Genomic DNA, 18,051 nt, shown 5'->3' with positions numbered 1-18,051 from the left:
TTGATTGTTAAAATAATAACACTAATCAACTTACCCGTTTTTAAATAAGAGTTTTTTTCTGCGAAAGAAACGGTTTTATGCTGGTACACGAGCTGACAGTTTTTAACTGCAAATGTAAAAGATTTTCTTTACTGTGTTGATTGCTGTATATATTTAATCAATAGAAGCAAAATATTTATTCAATATTATTTTAAATAACTTTTTCACTATTTGTTTTTTTAAATAGCAATAAATGATTATATAGTGGAACGATTTGCAAAAAGCATATCATAATTTTTTACCACAACCAGTGCACACATTAAAAACCAATACTAACATTTTAAATTTAAAATTTTTTATTTTATTGTCAAACAATCGCGAATAAAATGTGCTCGTTCAGTTTAAGAGCCACTTTACCCTTTCAGAGCCACTTTACCCTTTCAGAGCCACTTTACCCCAAATTAGCCACCTAACAAAAAATATACTCAAGCAATTAACTCACGTGACTTAACGTTCCTAAGAACGGCAGAATTTTAAAGGCATGTCAAGCGCTAGTTAAGCAACGTGAAATGTAGTGATTTTAGCAAAAATTATTTAGATGTTATCAACAATTCCCGTTAACTACTGGAAATCATACTATGAGATGGAATTTTTTTACAAGAAGAAGGAGATAAGAAACATTTAATTGCCCATTTTAAATTGGGTATAATATGAAAAAAACACAACTACTTCGATTTAGTAGGAACAACATATGACGCAATGCTAAACGAATGGAATTTAGTTGTTGTTTATTTAGTTATTGTTATTAGTAGTTGTTGTTATTTGTTTTAGTTGTTGTTGTTTATTTAGTTGTATTTAGTTTCAATAACTTTTCTTTATAATGCAATAAAATCTGGCGAGCAGCTATTTAAACGATCGAACACTTCGTTTGTTTATTTGTGGCTTGAAGTTAGGCTCGCAGAAAATGCCGTTCATGGGTTAAATTTAGTAGGAACAACACAACCTGTGACGTAGGCTATATTATACCCAATTATAGATAATTCAAACAGCATGATAGGTGACTGCATTAGTTGGCAACAGTGTGGTGGAATCTCTATGATTGGATGAAAACTTAAATAATAGTTCTGCTACTTTACTCACTTCCTGTTTCTTAAACTATATTTGTTAGTACTGTAAATGTATATGTACTTGAACTTGAATCTATTTGCTCTTATTACATAACATTATTAATGTTCAGATAAATTTAAAGCAGTTAATAGGTAATGAAAAATTCAAAAAAAAAAAAAACTTTTGTTTAGTTAGAGTGATTAGTAGAGTGATTATTTTGTTAATTGATTAAATTGTTGTGTTAAATTAAATTAATATTAAATTATTAATTGTTGTGTTAAAATGATTATTTTGAGTGGCATTTTTAGAGTGATTAATCGATTCTCATAATTTTTTACTGACTCTAATAAAATGCCTTATTTAAAGTTTATTTTTTAAGAGTAAAATATATTTTATTAGTTGCAAAATAAAAAATAAGGAAGCAGGAATATTTTTTAAAAATTATTAAAAAATAGTGTGAAAGGTAAATAAAAAATAAGACATTTTAAAAAGGTCAACAGTATTTTATTGAAAAAAAAAACTCCGAGTTTAAAACAATTTTTGCGTTTTTAGCGACATCAAGCATTACGCCTAACGATTAGTCAAAATATATCTGATTAAAAACGCATTAAAAAAAAACTTCATAAATTCATTTTTCAAAAAATTTATTGTTTTTGCAAGATAAACACTGAATAAGAATACCTAGACTATCTTCTATTCAGATGTAGCTTAAATATAAAGAATAGATAGTCAAAAAAACTTCCATTTGTTTTTACAAAAAAAAGCTTTGTGTATTTTTTTTTATAATTTTTATACAAAAATAAATAAAACGTAAAATAAGTTTTTCTGTGTTAGAGGAATAATTTATTTTGACTCGCATTTGTCGAGGTGGGGGGGGGGAAATCGATTCTCACAGTTTTTAACAGTTTATGACATTATTTATTAGAAATTTGTATAGTAAAATTTGATTAGCAGTTTAAAATAAAGGAAGAAGGAAGCATGAAAGAAATTTGATCTCAGATACATTTGACTTTATTGTAAATTGAAGGATTGGAATACTATTAAAAATAGCGTGATGGGTAATATACGCAATGTTGGACATTTAAAAAAGTCAACAATAAATTAATTAAAACTAGGGAAAATCAACTTTTGAATTTTTAGTGGCATCGAGTATATTACATCACTTTTAACGATTAGCTAAACTATATTTGATTTAAAACACATAAAAAGACATGTTAATTTTATTTTTTTTAAAAATTATTGTTTTTGTGCACTAAAAACTAGATAAGACTATATAGATTATCGTCTTGTAAAGATTAACGCTTAACTAAACTATATCTGATTAAGTAAGCACGAAGAAAAGAAATTTATTTTCAAAAAAATTTATTGTTTTCGTATGCTAAACACTTCAAAAGATTATGTAGATTATCTTTTATTCAGTTGTAACTCAAATTTGGCGAATAGAGAGCATAAGAAATTCCATTTGTTCTTACAAAAAGTGCATTGTGTATTTTTTTTCTTGAATTTTTACACAAAAACTACCTAATCACCTGAAAATGATAAAAATCTTAAAGAATATGGCGAAACGGAGAGTTTGTCAGCCGCTTTTGGCCCGTGTTAATAACATGTATTGCGCCAGATTTCTTATTTTTCTTCTTCTTTGGGGGAAGGTGATGTATTTTCGATGTAATTGCGTTCTTTTTTTGTTATTACCCTTCCATTGTTTTATCTTTTCCGATTGCGTGTATTGTTTCTGAAGGAAGTTTTTTTTTTTCGTATACGGAAGTTGGGGGTGGTCGGTAAAAACATTTTATTCTCACCTCTAAGAAATTAAGTGAAAATCGGTAACTGAGATTTCTCTTAGATTTTATTTTTTAAAAAAATGTACTGGCTGATAAATAAAAAATAAAAACGATATAGAAATTTTTAAATTTCATTAGAAGCTGTTAAAACTTCGTGGGCATTTTATTTTTAAATATTATTCTTATTTTAAACAAAATGGCGCTGCTAATTTTAAAAATTCAACTCTCAGAAATGACGTTTTTGCTATTGATTCCGCCTTTCAGCTGTATTTCATTATTTTGAACATTATTCCACTTTGAAATCAATGATTCTTGACGAGTTGAAAAATTTCGAATATTTGACGAAATTTCTTACTCACTCGTATATCAGAAATGAAGTTATTAAATAATTTTAAACTTAAAATGAATTCTCTCTTGAAATGGATTTCTTTTAAGTTTAGAGAAAAATTATCAAGCTCTCTTTCTCCTAATTTAACAAAGATACTCCCTTATTTTCCCCATTTTATTAAAAATATTGTGCTGCTAAATAATACTATATCATCAAAAACATTTAAAGTAACAAAAAAATAAGAGAACGAAAACTTGAAAAGTAACCTGAAATTCAAGATGGCGCGGGTAGAGGTCTCATCTCGTTAACTTCTAGCTAAACGTAAGCATGCTGGACAATTTTCTTTTGTTAATTACGAATCTAAAGATATATTTTTCATTTTAATTTAAATTTTATTGCTGATGTCTCTTTTAAGCTCAATTATAAAATATAAGCTTTATATTATGCTCTAATACTTGTGATACATTTTTTGTAAACTCATATTTTTTACCGAAATTAAGAAAAAGGCAAGCAGAAAAAAATTAAATCTATTATAATTTAGAAATACTTAATATAATGGGCAAAAATTATTTCTACAAAATTTTATCATCTTAAAAAACATAGAACTTAACACATTCAGGAGAAAAAAAAACAGAGAAGCATTTTGTGTTCGGAAAGTTGTGAAACAGATATTTTTTTACAGAAATTTAGAAATGCAAAAATAATAAAATCACTTAAAATTCAAAAAACTGAATGTTGTGGGCTAAAAATATTTCTACATAATCTCGTCATCTTAAAAAACGTAGAACTTTAAAACGCGCTCTGACGTGAACCATAAAACATTTCTTTAAAAATTGAGAAGCATTAGTGTTCTGAAAATTGTGAAATATATACTTCTTACTGAAACTTGAATAGAAAGAATAGAATCACTTGAAATTAAAAATGCTTAAAATTTTGTTTAAAAAGTAATTCTACATAATTTTTTCATCTCAAAAAACGCAGAAATTTATAACGCGTTTTGACGCAAAACTCAAAAGAATTGAGAAACGTTTGTGCTCTGAGCACTGTAATTACATTTCGGTAATTAAAAACAGAAAATAATAACAAGTTTCTCACTTCAACATAACATGCTAGTAAAAAATTTATGTTTTAAGAAACCTTGAAGCGCTTTTGATTCGTACATTAATAACAACACGTGTAAGTTTCAAATCAATGTAACATTATGAAAACAATTAATGACTTATATAAGTTTCATAAATCCCTGCTTGGTATTCAAATTATTGTTCTAATTATAAAAATATACAAGCACATTCAAATTTTCCTTTTAAAGCGTAGAGACATGAAATATTTTGAGTTGCAAGCATCTAAAATTAAAACAGTTTCGTAATTTTTATTGAAGATAATGATACATGTTGACATTTATTCCAGTATACGTAAACACCATTTTAGTAAACACCATTTTAGTGAAAATCAATAAACTAAATAAACCGAAAGATTTTCTTCTGTCAAGAGGGCATTTCAAGTTCAAGTATAAAGCTATTAATTTTTTTGTCAGCAACTGAGCAATTAGGATTTATGGTGTTTGTTTTGCAAAGTTATCTAATATTAAAATACAATGTATCTTTTCGAATTAATCTCTTTTACAGATAATATTTTGTATTCTCTTAGTTCAAAATATTATGCAAGAAAAAACTTTAAAGACTAAAATCAACTGTACAATATATCAAATAAATAGTATTATCAAAGAAATAATTACACACTTCTTTGAAAATTTCATATTTTATTAAAAGACTACATAACCTTGCATTACCAGAAATAGTATTCATTCTTTTAAATTTCGGATTAGTAGATTTCTGCAGTTATTGTTATTGAGTATTATTACAATTTATAAAAAAGCAGTGGTAATTATCAAGACATATTATGAATAATATGTTTTGATTGAAGCATTTACTTTCTTTTAAATGAAATTTAAGTCATATTTTTAGTAAGAAATATATTATTTGTTAATCTATTCATTTTCTTAATGATGTTTATTTATTATTTCATTCAAATATTCGTCAAATATTTATTATTCAAATAATCGTGCGTTAACTAAAGAAACTTTTTTATGATTGAACTTTATCAATAGTTTTTTTTTCTCTTCTGGTATTGAAAACAGATATTTTTTAACCCGATGTTAAAACTCGGTAAATCATTTTAGGCAGTAAAAAATGAGTAAAAAATCAAAGACGGAATTAAAATGGGTAGAGCAATATGCAACCCCCAAGAAAATAAGCATAGCTGGCAATAAGAATTATTTACTGTGCGATGCAGATTATACATTAACAATTTAGTACATATATTTATATGCAATGAAAAATCATAAATGAGTTCGCTGAGACTCTGAAATAATAGAGTTGCTACCTATATACACAAATACAACTAATATGGAGGAACTGTGTGTTTATTTACTAAGGCATGCCATAAATCTCATCTGGAATAATAGTTTGAGCAAACTTTAGTTCTAACTTCATAGTCTGAACCATGCGTCCCAAAATGTTAGCGAACAAAGCTCTCCTCTTAAGCAACTAAAATAAATAGGTAATTGTTAGGTTTGTAATTTAAAAGGAAAAATATCATTTATTTATTTTCCATAAATATCAGGGAAACTTTTATTTTTGATAGTTATAAAATTTTATTTTTTATCTGCACGTTTATGCCTTTATACATATACATTTCCCAAATTTATTTCAAGATGCCACTATTTTGTAAAAAAAAATTAAAAGAAGTGCATTTAATGGAAACTACCTATGATATACAAGCTGTCAAAGTTTTAAGTTATTCAGATAAAAATCGAAGGAAATAACAAGCCCACAATTCTCCAAAATTATACAAGTAAAATTTTAAATTATCAGATAAAGATTGAAGGTATCAGATTGAATTTCTACATGTTATGAAACAAAAATTGAAATCAAATCCATAATCCATAATCAAATCCATAATTCCCTAAGATTACCAAAGTGAAATTTTACATTGTCAAATAAAAATTGAAGGAATCAGAATAATTCCCTTCAATTAATCAGACAAATAGAAATTGGCAGAAGTATCAAGTCGTCAATTCTCAAATATTACCAAAGGGAGTTGCACATTATCACCAAAATGCATGTTTAATTTGAAGTGCTAAGCCATTTCAATCCTTATTTTAAATTTCAATAAAATTAGTGTTAGACAGACTCTAGTGAAATGTTAAAGACTCAAATAAATTCAATCGAAAACTCTGACATGACAAAGAAAAAAAACCTCATAAGCAAAGAATTTGAAATCATTGCGTAAATCGACAGGAAATGGATATAAAACAAATACACAATATTTAATAATCAAAGTGGAATTTAACAATAGGAACTCCTTCTGCATTTCCGCTCATATGCTTTGTTAGATGAAAAAGAAAGTTAATAGAAAAGACTTCGACGTAGATTTAAAATTTATTGTCTCTGGGATTAAAAAAAAAGGTAGGTTAAGTGTAACAACTACTTTTTCAGAAAAATTGATTCAACCTTGAATCCTAACATCGGTACTTTGAACTAAGAAATTTCCCGAACATTTTTTGTCACTTTAATAAGTTGTTAAATTTAACCGTGTTTCAGTTCAAGAGGAACTATAAGAACAAGCAATCGAATTTAAGAAGCAGGATTATATTTACGCAGTTCAACATTGAATCCTAACATCGGTATTTTGAACTATAGTTTCATTCAATTTTGATGACACTTTATTAAGGTGTTAAATTAAATAGTATTTTAGTTCTTGATGAATTTTTGGAACGGTCGATAAAAATTTAGAGGCACGATTATATGGTCAAATTTTATACCATATTAAGATTGCTATAAATTTGAATAATACTGGTGTTCAAGCACCATGTTTGAAGCAGTGAACTGTGAAGGATTCTACATAAAATTGAGTTTCGGTTTTAAGGTTGTTGTTTGTTTTTTTTTAACAAAAATAAACATCACGGTTTAATAAGTTTAAAAAGACAAAAAGAATTTTAACGATGTTTTAGAAAAAGTATTAAAATTATAGGATCTTTTAAATGAGTAAACTGTATTTCCTAGTCCATGAATTAACAATATAAAAAATAATGTAATGTGATAATTTTTAAACTGTCCAGAAAATTTTGACATATTCAGAAAAATCGGAAAATAAGCGATTGTTATAATTGAATATTAAGGTCAAAAATATTTTAATCGAATCGATAATTACACATGATAGTTTTTGAACTAAATTACCAGTTTCTCGAATCTCATCCAAGCAGGGAATATTTCATAATGCAAAGCTTCAAAAATAGCGTGGTTTGAAAGAAATTTCTTTGAATATGAGCATGATTATTCTATTTTATAAATAAAGTTGCGGTATAATTAAATCTAAATAATAAATTGAAAAATTTTTTTATTAATATTACCTTTTCGTTAATACAATATCTCCTCTCATGATTAATAGATACTGTAAAAAATATCACAGCGAGCATAATAACATTGATATTTTTTTAAATAGCTGTAGATCCGTTTGTATTTCGGAGGCATTGAGGTTACTTCACAAAGTTTAGCTAAGTTTAATGAAAATTATCAGACGAATAAGATTAATTGATTCCGTTATTCTAGAAAAAGGCTGAACTAGATCGCAACTTTTAGTGTTTCAAAAACACTAGAGCTGATATTCTACAAAACATTTTAATAAGTTATAGTTTTTAAGTTGTTAAAATGTTGTTTGATTGTTGTTAAAATGTTGCTTAAAAAAACAATAAATCAATAATGAGCAAAATTATGAAATAATGTTCAAAACTAAAAGGCCTATACCTGCACAATTGAAGAGCTTGATGAAAGAACTAGGTTTCTTCCCCTAATTTCTTCAATTAATAAAGCAAAAATATTTAGTTTTTTTTTTATTTGTTGCCCTTTCCAATGTGACTTCGATTACATTGAAACAATAATCGATTCTACCATTTTCTACTATAAATATATATTTCAGGTGCATTATTAACATTAAAATAGGATTTTCAATTTTACTGTTTTTTCTAACAGAACGACTCATTTTTTTTTTTCATATGATATGGAGCTTAATGTTTGCTTTGCTAATTTCTTTGAAAAACAAAATATTTTTAATATTTAAGGTAGTTTCTTAAAAAAATGAAAATGAAAGCAATGTGTAATTTAAAAGTTTTTTCATGCAATTAAAAAATCTTTTTTTTTTCAAACAACCACAGAATTACCTTTATGTACAATATTATGAAAATAATAATATTAAACTTATTTATCTTAATATCAGTTAATTATTATTATTTGTTATTAATCATTCTAATTCAATAATTTTGCGCAAAGATCATGGAGAAATACACGTCTTTGAAATTATATTTGTATGGAACATTGTAGAGAGGCACTATATTTTTGAGAAATTGTAACGCTTGTAATTTCTGTATATTGTTTCTTATTTTTTCTATGCTGTGCATAGATTGATTAACACTATAGTGTGTATTTGTGCATTTTAGACGTAAATACAATGAGATAATTTGTGGAATGCAGTAAGAAACGTTAGCTTCAAAGTTGGACTAGAATACAAGACTTTTTTTGATCCAACATGAATGTACCTAGAAATGTATAGAATGTACCAATGAAATTGGTTATGCTAAAGTATTATTGAGATTATCTTACAAGGTAGCAATAAAAAAGTGCTCAAATAAGAATAGTAAAAATTACTGTATGCAATTTGTCCAAAATTAGTCATTAAATATCAACATCAGACTAAAAACAGCATTTTTTCATTCCCCTTTTTATTTATTAATTATTTTTGATCTGAAAAATTTTTTAAAAAAAATTAAAATTATCAAACTGGATTTTTCAGAAAACAGATAGCTTAAAATTATTTTTTGCAAAATGGTAGCAAGTTTAAAGATCACCATTCAAAACATACTCTTGAAAAAAATTAACTTTTTTTTCTAATTTTCTTTGAATTATGATTTAATGTACAATGTGTACTTAAACAAATTATCACAGAAATTTGGTTTTATTAATTGATTCATTGATTATGTCTAATATTCAAATAATAACTTGCATACTTCCGCATTGGGGAAATTTTTCTTAATTTTTTTCACTATTATAAATGAACTTTTTTCACTATTATTTCGCCCAAATAATGAAATAAACTGTAAAAAATATCAAGAATACTAGGAAAGCACCAGTAAGTGAACTTCAGTAAGAAAAATACATTTTCACCTCAACTTTTAATAAAAATAACAATTCTGCTAATATATTTTTCCTCTCATAGTTATTTAACCGTTTCCTAATTATTTTATTATCCAAAACATATCACCAAAACTTTTTACTTACTAAAACTAATATTAGAGGAGCCTTTGCTAACATAATAAAACTAACAAATCTCAGAAAACAAATATTTCAAAAACATAATGTGTAACAACAGTTAACTTTATATTAAATTAAAAATTGCTATAGACTCATTTTATTACTCTAAATTTGTAAAAGTTTTGATAAAAATATAAAATCACAATAAAAGTAAAAAATTACATTTAAAAGAAGAGCAGCAATATGCATTATAATAATTTTAAATTTATCGCAGACATTCAAAGAAAACAATAAAACGTACAAGCCTTTTAAATATTTTACGAAGTCCCTGATATATCGTAACTTGGTTAACACTAGAAAGACTGAAATACCTATATTGCCCAAAAGCAGTCAAAATGACAGCATTGTGAAAGAATAACTAATGCATAAAGAAATTTGTTTAAAATTAGTTTTTAATACTTTTGATAATTTTCTTCATTTATATAACAGGTTATTAGTAATTATCAACAATAAAATTAATTATAAAAGTCAAAAAATTTTAAGAAACTGTGTCATTTATTTACAGTGTGTCATTATTGCTTTTCTTGCTGAAATTAAAAAGCAGTCAAAATGACTTCCTTGTTCAAATCTAGTGTTAAGTCCTTGACGAAAAATATCATAAAAATATGAATGAATGATTAATGAAATGATAATGATAAATGAATATGAATGATTAATGAAAATATCATAAAAATAAAATATAAATCAAAATAAGAAAGATTGTCCGAAAATCTAAATAGAAGCTTAATTAACAGAAATATCATACAGCTAACTGTTCCGAATATTTCATAAACAATATTTTGAAAGTTATTGACAGTATTTTGAGACCCTCATCGTCTGAGGAATACAAACGAACTTAATAAATTCAAACATTTTCTAGTTACAAACTCTACATTAATTATAGATGTATATGATTAGCATGATATTTTTTATAATTAGGTACTTTCACTGAATTTAATGCAATTAAATTAAAATTTTATTTCTTAAATATTGCTTACTAATTTTCATGATAAATTAATATAAAATTGCTAAACTTCTGAAAAATAATTTCAGTAAAATATCAACTTAGAATGAAATTAAAAATTTTAATCAAAGCGACATAACATTTACTTAAAAGGTAGAACAAAAAAGCTATAAAATATCTTTTACACATGAAAAAGGATAATTGCATAATAAATTTACCTGTCTCAAATATTCTTAAGCATTTACACGCAACGATTAATCTTTTTTTTTTAAAATTCAATTAAATGTTATCTTAATTTAAGTTTATCGTCTGAAAATGTTAAAAAACCTGAATCGAAATAATATTTTTACTAAGTAAGAATAGTTCCTGAAAATCGTTTGATTTCAATTTTAATAATTATTTTTGTGCAGACGATATTTCTTGCTTCTTTCAGAAACGTTTCAAAACGTACATAAGCACAATAATAAAATCGAACGCTATGTAGAGTACATAATGAAAGATTACATTTATAATGGATAGTACATAAAGATTTACATCTTTAAGTACTATCCCTTTTGATCTTAATCATGGTTTCAATTTTGGTAAATTAATATCAATATAGAAACAATTGGCTTGTTGTTGGAATTAAATTATTTGTTTAACGTCCTATCTGAAATAAATAATGGAATTCGTGCATTTAATTTTGTTCCTTAATCTGAGTCTATTATTGAGAAATAGCTGATTCAATATGTGTATATGAAGCAATAATAGTACAAAAAGATTTTGCATTGAACATAGCATGTGCGTTGTTTTACATCCTTCTAGTCATGATATTAAAATTTACTCAATTAATGCTATTCTGATTTAGCGTAAATTAATATATTTTTAATTTAAAAAAAAAGAATTTTCAGCTTTTGATATTTTTTTTATTAACAATTATATCAAAAGATAAAAAAATGGAAACCAACTAATTCAATGAAACATATTTATAATGAAATATTAAATAAATAACTTCTGATTTTTTAAAATATTGTCGACTCAAAAGAAATACGGTAAAAAGTACCGGCATCCTGTTTGTCAGTACTTTTTACTGTAAAATCCATTTTTAACAGAACATACATTACGGAGCAAAAATCTGATACATTGCAATTTTTACAATAATAACTCTCCCGTAAAATCACTGAATCACTGTAAGTAAATATACATAACTGTACAAATTACGTTATAATATTTTATGGTGAAAATTGACTTTACGGTAAAATGGATTTCATGTATGATGCACTCAAAGTGCCGGTATTTGATACCGTAATTTTGTTTCGAATATTTTACAATGTAGGTGTTTATAAAAATAAAGAGAAGTTTTTGTGTATTTATTAAAATTTAAAAAAGCTAGGAGGACATCAACTCATACCAAATATAAAACATTGAAAATTCTTAAAAAAGAAAGTAGTAAATTTTATAACAAAACTTTTTTAACTTTTTATTGTTATAAAGCTGAAAAATCATATTTTTTACATAAAAATTTTCGTTTTTTTCTTTCAAGACGTTAACGGTGTTACATTACGTTTTAAAACGGTGTTACATTCCGTTATTTTCTAAGCGGTGTTATGTAAATTTTAAAAAATTGCAAATAGCTTTGAATTATGTACTTGTAATATCCATACTTATTTTTGATTCAAGAATAAAAATGGTAATTTATACTTATTTTATCAATTCTTTCCAATTATTAATTTACTAATATATCGAACTATTACGGATAAATTTCTTTCTGTCATTAAAATTGTTCAATCGAATATAAGAGCGAAGTTCGCGCTCTATGCCAGCGAGAGGTCTAAATTATTTAGAAGTGAAGTAAATTAATGAAAGAAGATGAAAAGCGTAGCAATAGGACTTTCCTTGTCCTCTTTCTGATGTTATTTATAGCTCATTTGGAAGCTAGTTGTTATCTTCCCTCGCAACTTGAATAAATTGAATCTTATCACTGCAGATTTTCTGACGAAAGAAAGTGATGAATTCCAGGAAAAATAATTCAATTACGGTTTGATTCACATGAAAGATTATTTCAATTGAAAACCTAAAGAGTCTTAAGAATTTAGTTCTGCTTAGTTTTCTGTGAATCTTAAATCTATTCTATGCATATCTCATTTGACACTTTATTCTACACTCTCGCAAAAATAGGTTCAATATTTAACAAGTTCGGTTCTATATTTCAATATTTGATCGGTTCAATATTTGATTTTATTAGTAATTTGAATTATAATGTGGGAATACCTTTCTCTCAACTGGAATTAATTTAATCGCATCTAAATAGATCTTCTGACTTAAAGAAACGAAACATTACAGGAAGATAATTCAATTACAATTTGATCCAGTTACGTAATATTTCAATTGAAAACTTTATGCGTTTTATGAATTTAGTTCAGTTTACACGATGTTTAAAGCCATAACGTAATTGCTGAAAAATAAAAGCAAGTATAGAAAATTATCGTAAAATGACATGAAGAAAAAAGGAGAATTGTCGTACGGTAAGCAAAATTGCATGTTATAAGCTAGAATTTGAAATGACTGTTTTAATCTATTTACGGTTTGGATAAAAAACCGAGAAAAACCGCTTTATCAACAAAACAGCTTTAAACAATTAAATATACAAAGAAAGTCCATAAAAATACCATAAATTTTCTTACAATGTAATGGAATATTTAGGGCACAGAACACAATCATATGTTTTTTTTTAGATGTTTTGTAAAATGAGCAAAATTGTACTTTCTAATTACACTACATTCATACATTTTATAATGGTAAGCATTAATTTGATTTCAGTATGATAAATTAAGTGATTTTTAAATTTTCAAAAATATCGAACATTTTATTTTATTTTTAGATTAAAGGGATCAAATAATTTACACAAGGGTAATAAACAGAGGTAAAAATTAACACTCATATTAAGTTACCTAGTTATTGGAAAATTTACAAATCAATTTAATGTGTTCTTTAAATTTTTTGAGACGTAATTTTTTTTTGTAATTGTCAAAATATATTTGTTTTTTTGATCTAGTTTTAAAGACCCTTTTTATTCTACTGATTTTTGAAAATTCTGAAATTGATAAATTAAAAACAACCCTCAACCCTACATCTCTAAGTTTTCATATTTGGCGTTGTGCATTGGTCGCGAAAAAAAGAATTTTATATGGTTTGGATTCACAGAAACAATATTTTAATTGAAACTCACTCTCCTCAAATATGCTATTAAGTGAGAATTTTCAAATTTATTGAAAGATTTAGTGCTAGTCTATTATATATAATTCTCTTACGTGGCTCCCAAATTTTGGCTGTATTTCTTTTCCGCCGGTGGCAACGTTTGTTTTGCTTTGTTTACGTTTTGAAAACACCAAAGCATTCTGCCTTTTAAGGATGTGTTTCTGATCTAATATATATAATTCTCTTACGTGGCTCCCAAATTTTGGCTGAAGTACTTTGTACAACTAAATAAGATTCTTTTCACAACACTTAAATATTTACTTTATTTCCTTCATATATCAGTCGGCAAAGAATTCTGTTAGGTTAAAAAACATTTCGCTAAAAAAATAACGAATTCTAAAAAATAAAAATGCTGTTGCCAGCCATAGAATTTTTTGAAAGTTAACTTAGCAACATAAATCAAAATGACATAGAAGCGCAACTAGATCAAAATTATGATACCTGAGCGCTTGACGTAACAAATCCTTCAATTCTATAAGTGTTGTATCGCCAAATGCCCAAATTAACAATTGTGTTTTTAAAGAAATTCTATAAAAATTTTAAATAAACAACCTACTTCTACAACTGATTCTTGAAGAACTTGGCTCATTGATTAAAAATATTGTTTTAATTTTACAGTACTAACTTTACTTCTACTTTCATTATTGCTATGACCCTCTTTCATTACATTTTACAACTTCATGCTAAATTTGAGGACTTCAATACTGCCATTTAGAAATGTGTGCATAAAAAACTAATATTTAGAGGTTAAGAGTTTGCCTCAGAAAAATTTGAATTGTTGACATTGAATTTAACAATGGAAACAATCGTTTTTGTGAAAAATTGAATTGTATTGTTGACATCAAAACTAAAAATATTGTGTTTCAACTTAACAATACTACCTTACTAATACTACTTTAGAATTGCCTGGGAGAAATTTGAATTTTTAGAAATGACTTAAAAAGCTATATTTTAACTGACAAATACTATATTATAATTTTAACTTTTTCTATGACTATACTCATTTTCTGACTCTTTTCTTTGTTTTTTATAAATATTATATTTTTGTGATAAAATAAAAAAACTCATTGTTGTTTTGCTTCTGAACACTGATGAAAACACAAAATGATGGGCTTCATCAATAATCAAAAATATCTACATTTATTTTACAAATTACATATTATTAGGGTGGCGCCCTGCAGAGAATTAAAAATACAAAATTATCTTCATCAAAGCCGCATCGGCTTTGCATCGGAACGCCGGATTTATATCCGGCGTTCAGTGGCAGACTACTAGTATTTCATATTGTTTTACAACACATGGCTTTAGCCCTCTGGTGGGAAAGACTTTGAAACAAAACTTACAACAGTTACTTTTCTCAACAACTGAAGTTTACAATAGTGTGATTAAGAAAAATATGTGAACTGTTTGCAATTTCAAATTAATATTGAAATGTACAGGTTTAAAATTTTCTACAGTGAAAAGTTTTCGGAACTTCAGTATTCAAAAAGTATACAAAAGCTAGACGTTAAGAACGTATCCAATGAGCGAGCAAAGCGAGCATTGGATTGCGAAGCAATCCGAAATGAACTGCGAAAGCAGTTCCGGGGGTTGGTGAGCGTTAGCGACCAGGAGGCGAAGCCTCCTAGTGTAATTTATAATATTTTAATTTGTAAAATTTATATTCCTTTAATTATTGAAATTTATTACTTTTTTAAGGTAAATTTGAGATTTATATCCGTCGAGTATAAACTTATTTTCAAAAATAATAAACAAACAAGGCTCTAGTTAAGTATTTAACAATACTGAAATATTCTTATGTTAGTTAAAATATAACACATAACTTAAATTTGAGTCAATCAATTTAAATCAGAATAAAACAGCCGTTATGTAACTTCATTTTTGTCTTTTTTTATATAACTATACTACTTATTATACTTAACATTTCACTAACAGTAACTCAGAAATGAAGAAATTTAGAGATTTACTGTACTGTATAATAATAAAAATTTTAGTAAAATAAAGCATTTTTTAAAAAAAAGTATAATTTTGCTTAATAAAATCAAAACATAGGGCATTTAAGCAATTTTTTCTGTTCATATGGTAATGGTTTATCGAAAGATCTGGTTTTAAAAATTATAGTTCTTATTAACTCACATATAATAAAAAATACAAAACTAAGAAAAATAAACTTAACCAAATAAATAGTTCTTATGCCATACTCTATGGTATCATGATAAAACTCTCAAGTCTTATCACATATCATGAAACCATACTTTATTATTAAATTTACCAATATAGTTTCCAAAGCTCTTCAGTAAAAATTATTGAGTTTTTTTTAGATAGAGGCAAAAACATGACAAGTTTTACCATTTTTTGGTAGTTATGACCATAGATATTTTCTCATTTTTGGTGTATGTATGTAATTTATGCAAGACCATAATTCTGAACTTATTCGGACTAAATTTAGTTCCAAACACGACGGACCTAAATATCTACATTAAAACCCTGATCACTGGCTCTCGCTTCCAAGAAAAAGTTTTTCCTAGGATTTAATATATATTTTATAATATGACCGATTTGATAGCTTTCAGCTCTAATAAAACAAAAATTATCATAAGTTTTAATAAATTATTTATCTTCGGCTTCCTAGATTAGGTTATCGCAAGTAAAATCACTGTTAATAATTCTCAAGGTACGGTGATGACGTCACCGAATTCGGAATTTAAAAGGTGCATGAAACCAATATTTTTAATTCTTATACTTACTTAATTCTCTTACACTATACTTAGGCTTTTAAAACGCGTCTCTATAAACATTCGACTCAAAAGAACTAATATATTAAATTGAATTTATCCATTGGAAAATTGATACAAATTCTGAATATTATATGTCAATTCCTCTTTTATTTTATATTTTATTTCATAACTGTCGTTGAACAGCCTTCGTCGAGGACTTTTTGACGAAACTAACCCGCATTTGCGTTACATGGAGAAGAAGACCACGAGAACCTCACACGTCAAGCCTGATGGAAAGGGGATTCTATCCCATGATCCGTCTAACATTGAGGATATTTCAAGTCAGCACTGTGGTCAGTGCAAGCCGGATGCGGAATTCGTATCGACCAGCCATCGCCGGGATCGAACTCCGGTTCACCTCATTGGAAGGCGAAGGCTCTATCCCCTGAGCTATCGCGGCTCCCAATTCGTCTTTTGGTGAATTTTGGTTTATCTTTCGTTTGGTGAACTCCTAAATCGCAGAGTAATGAGGTAAATCTAATAGTATGAAGCAGCACAAAAAATTATAATAAATGCCAGAAATAAAGTTTTCGTATTAGAGGGTATGAATGTACATTATAAGGATATTATTAGAGTATTTATCCGTTTCGAAGGGTAGTAGATAAACCTACTACAACAGTGTCTATTCAGTATTAACACCGATGTTGGTACAATAGGTTCTCACTTCAGCGACACCTATAATACCGCATTTAATTAAGCTTCGCAGGCGTCAATAATAGTTAGGTAATTTTTTACAGCCTTCAAAATAAGTATACTGATTTTAGTTCATAAAAATAAATAAAAAAAGTATTAGTATCGTTACGAATTATTTTAGAGAATTACAAAGTAATTTTCGCAACATATACAATATGAAATTAAATATATTTTTAATTAAAAATCTAAATTAATGGAGAAAAGGTACTTATTTGTCGAAGAGATCCATAAAATATCGCCATATTATTATTGACGCTAATGTTAATTAATATTGGTAATAAGTACTACTGATAATTTGTTAATAAAAGTTTTATATAGTTACTAAACTCACTAATATTAGTACCAAAATACATATTATAGTCTGCATGGAAATAGGGTTTTTATGGCCCACCGAAAGGTGGTGGTTATAGGAAGTTGAGACTGAGCAATAGCAACAACAGCATGACCGCGAGCATAGTTAATTTTTATTTTGATCGATGAACTTTTAAAAGCATATTGGGTAACAAATAACAATAATTTTTTTTTAATTTACTTGTTTTAGCTTAATGGTGTCGGTATATATATCTTTCAGTATTTTAAATGATTTTATAGTGCTTATCAATACCGAGTAATTGATTATTTTCTTTCGTCACACCATACAAAAAACGGTTGTTGAATTAGTGAAATATAAAATGAAACACGTGCATTACATCGGTATTATTGAGTTTAGAAATACATACATGGATTCAGATCTTTAAATACGTTTAACGGAAAAACTAAAGAACTTCAAAATGACGTAAGTAATATTTTTAAATATAAGTTTTACGTTTTGCGTTTCTAGATTATGGTGCTGATTCGGATA

General features: G+C 26.6%; 1 protein-coding gene across 4 annotated transcripts in view; it reads right to left on the bottom strand.

Moving 5' to 3' along the window:
- Positions 1 to 11,018, bottom strand: part of Hdc (histidine decarboxylase) — a 54,031-nt gene extending 43,013 nt beyond the window's left edge. For 2 of the 4 annotated variants that reach the window (XM_071177646.2, XM_071177648.2), the window contains exon 1: positions 10,722 to 10,960. The gene's annotated coding sequence lies outside the window, so the exon portion shown is untranslated. Of the gene's footprint in view, positions 1 to 10,721 lie in introns of all 4 variants that reach the window. The other 2 variants (XM_087157476.1, XM_016074594.5) reach the window with 2 other exon arrangements.
- Between the last annotated feature and the right edge of the window lie 7,033 nt (positions 11,019 to 18,051).

The sequence above is a fragment of the Parasteatoda tepidariorum genome, chromosome 2 (assembly GCF_982258835.1).
Source record: "Parasteatoda tepidariorum strain Cologne lab strain chromosome 2, Ptep-v5.0, whole genome shotgun sequence".
Taxonomy (NCBI): Eukaryota; Metazoa; Arthropoda; class Arachnida; order Araneae; family Theridiidae; genus Parasteatoda; species Parasteatoda tepidariorum.
The sequence above is the reverse complement of the archived record's forward strand: the minus strand, read 5'-3'. Positions and strand labels throughout refer to the sequence as shown.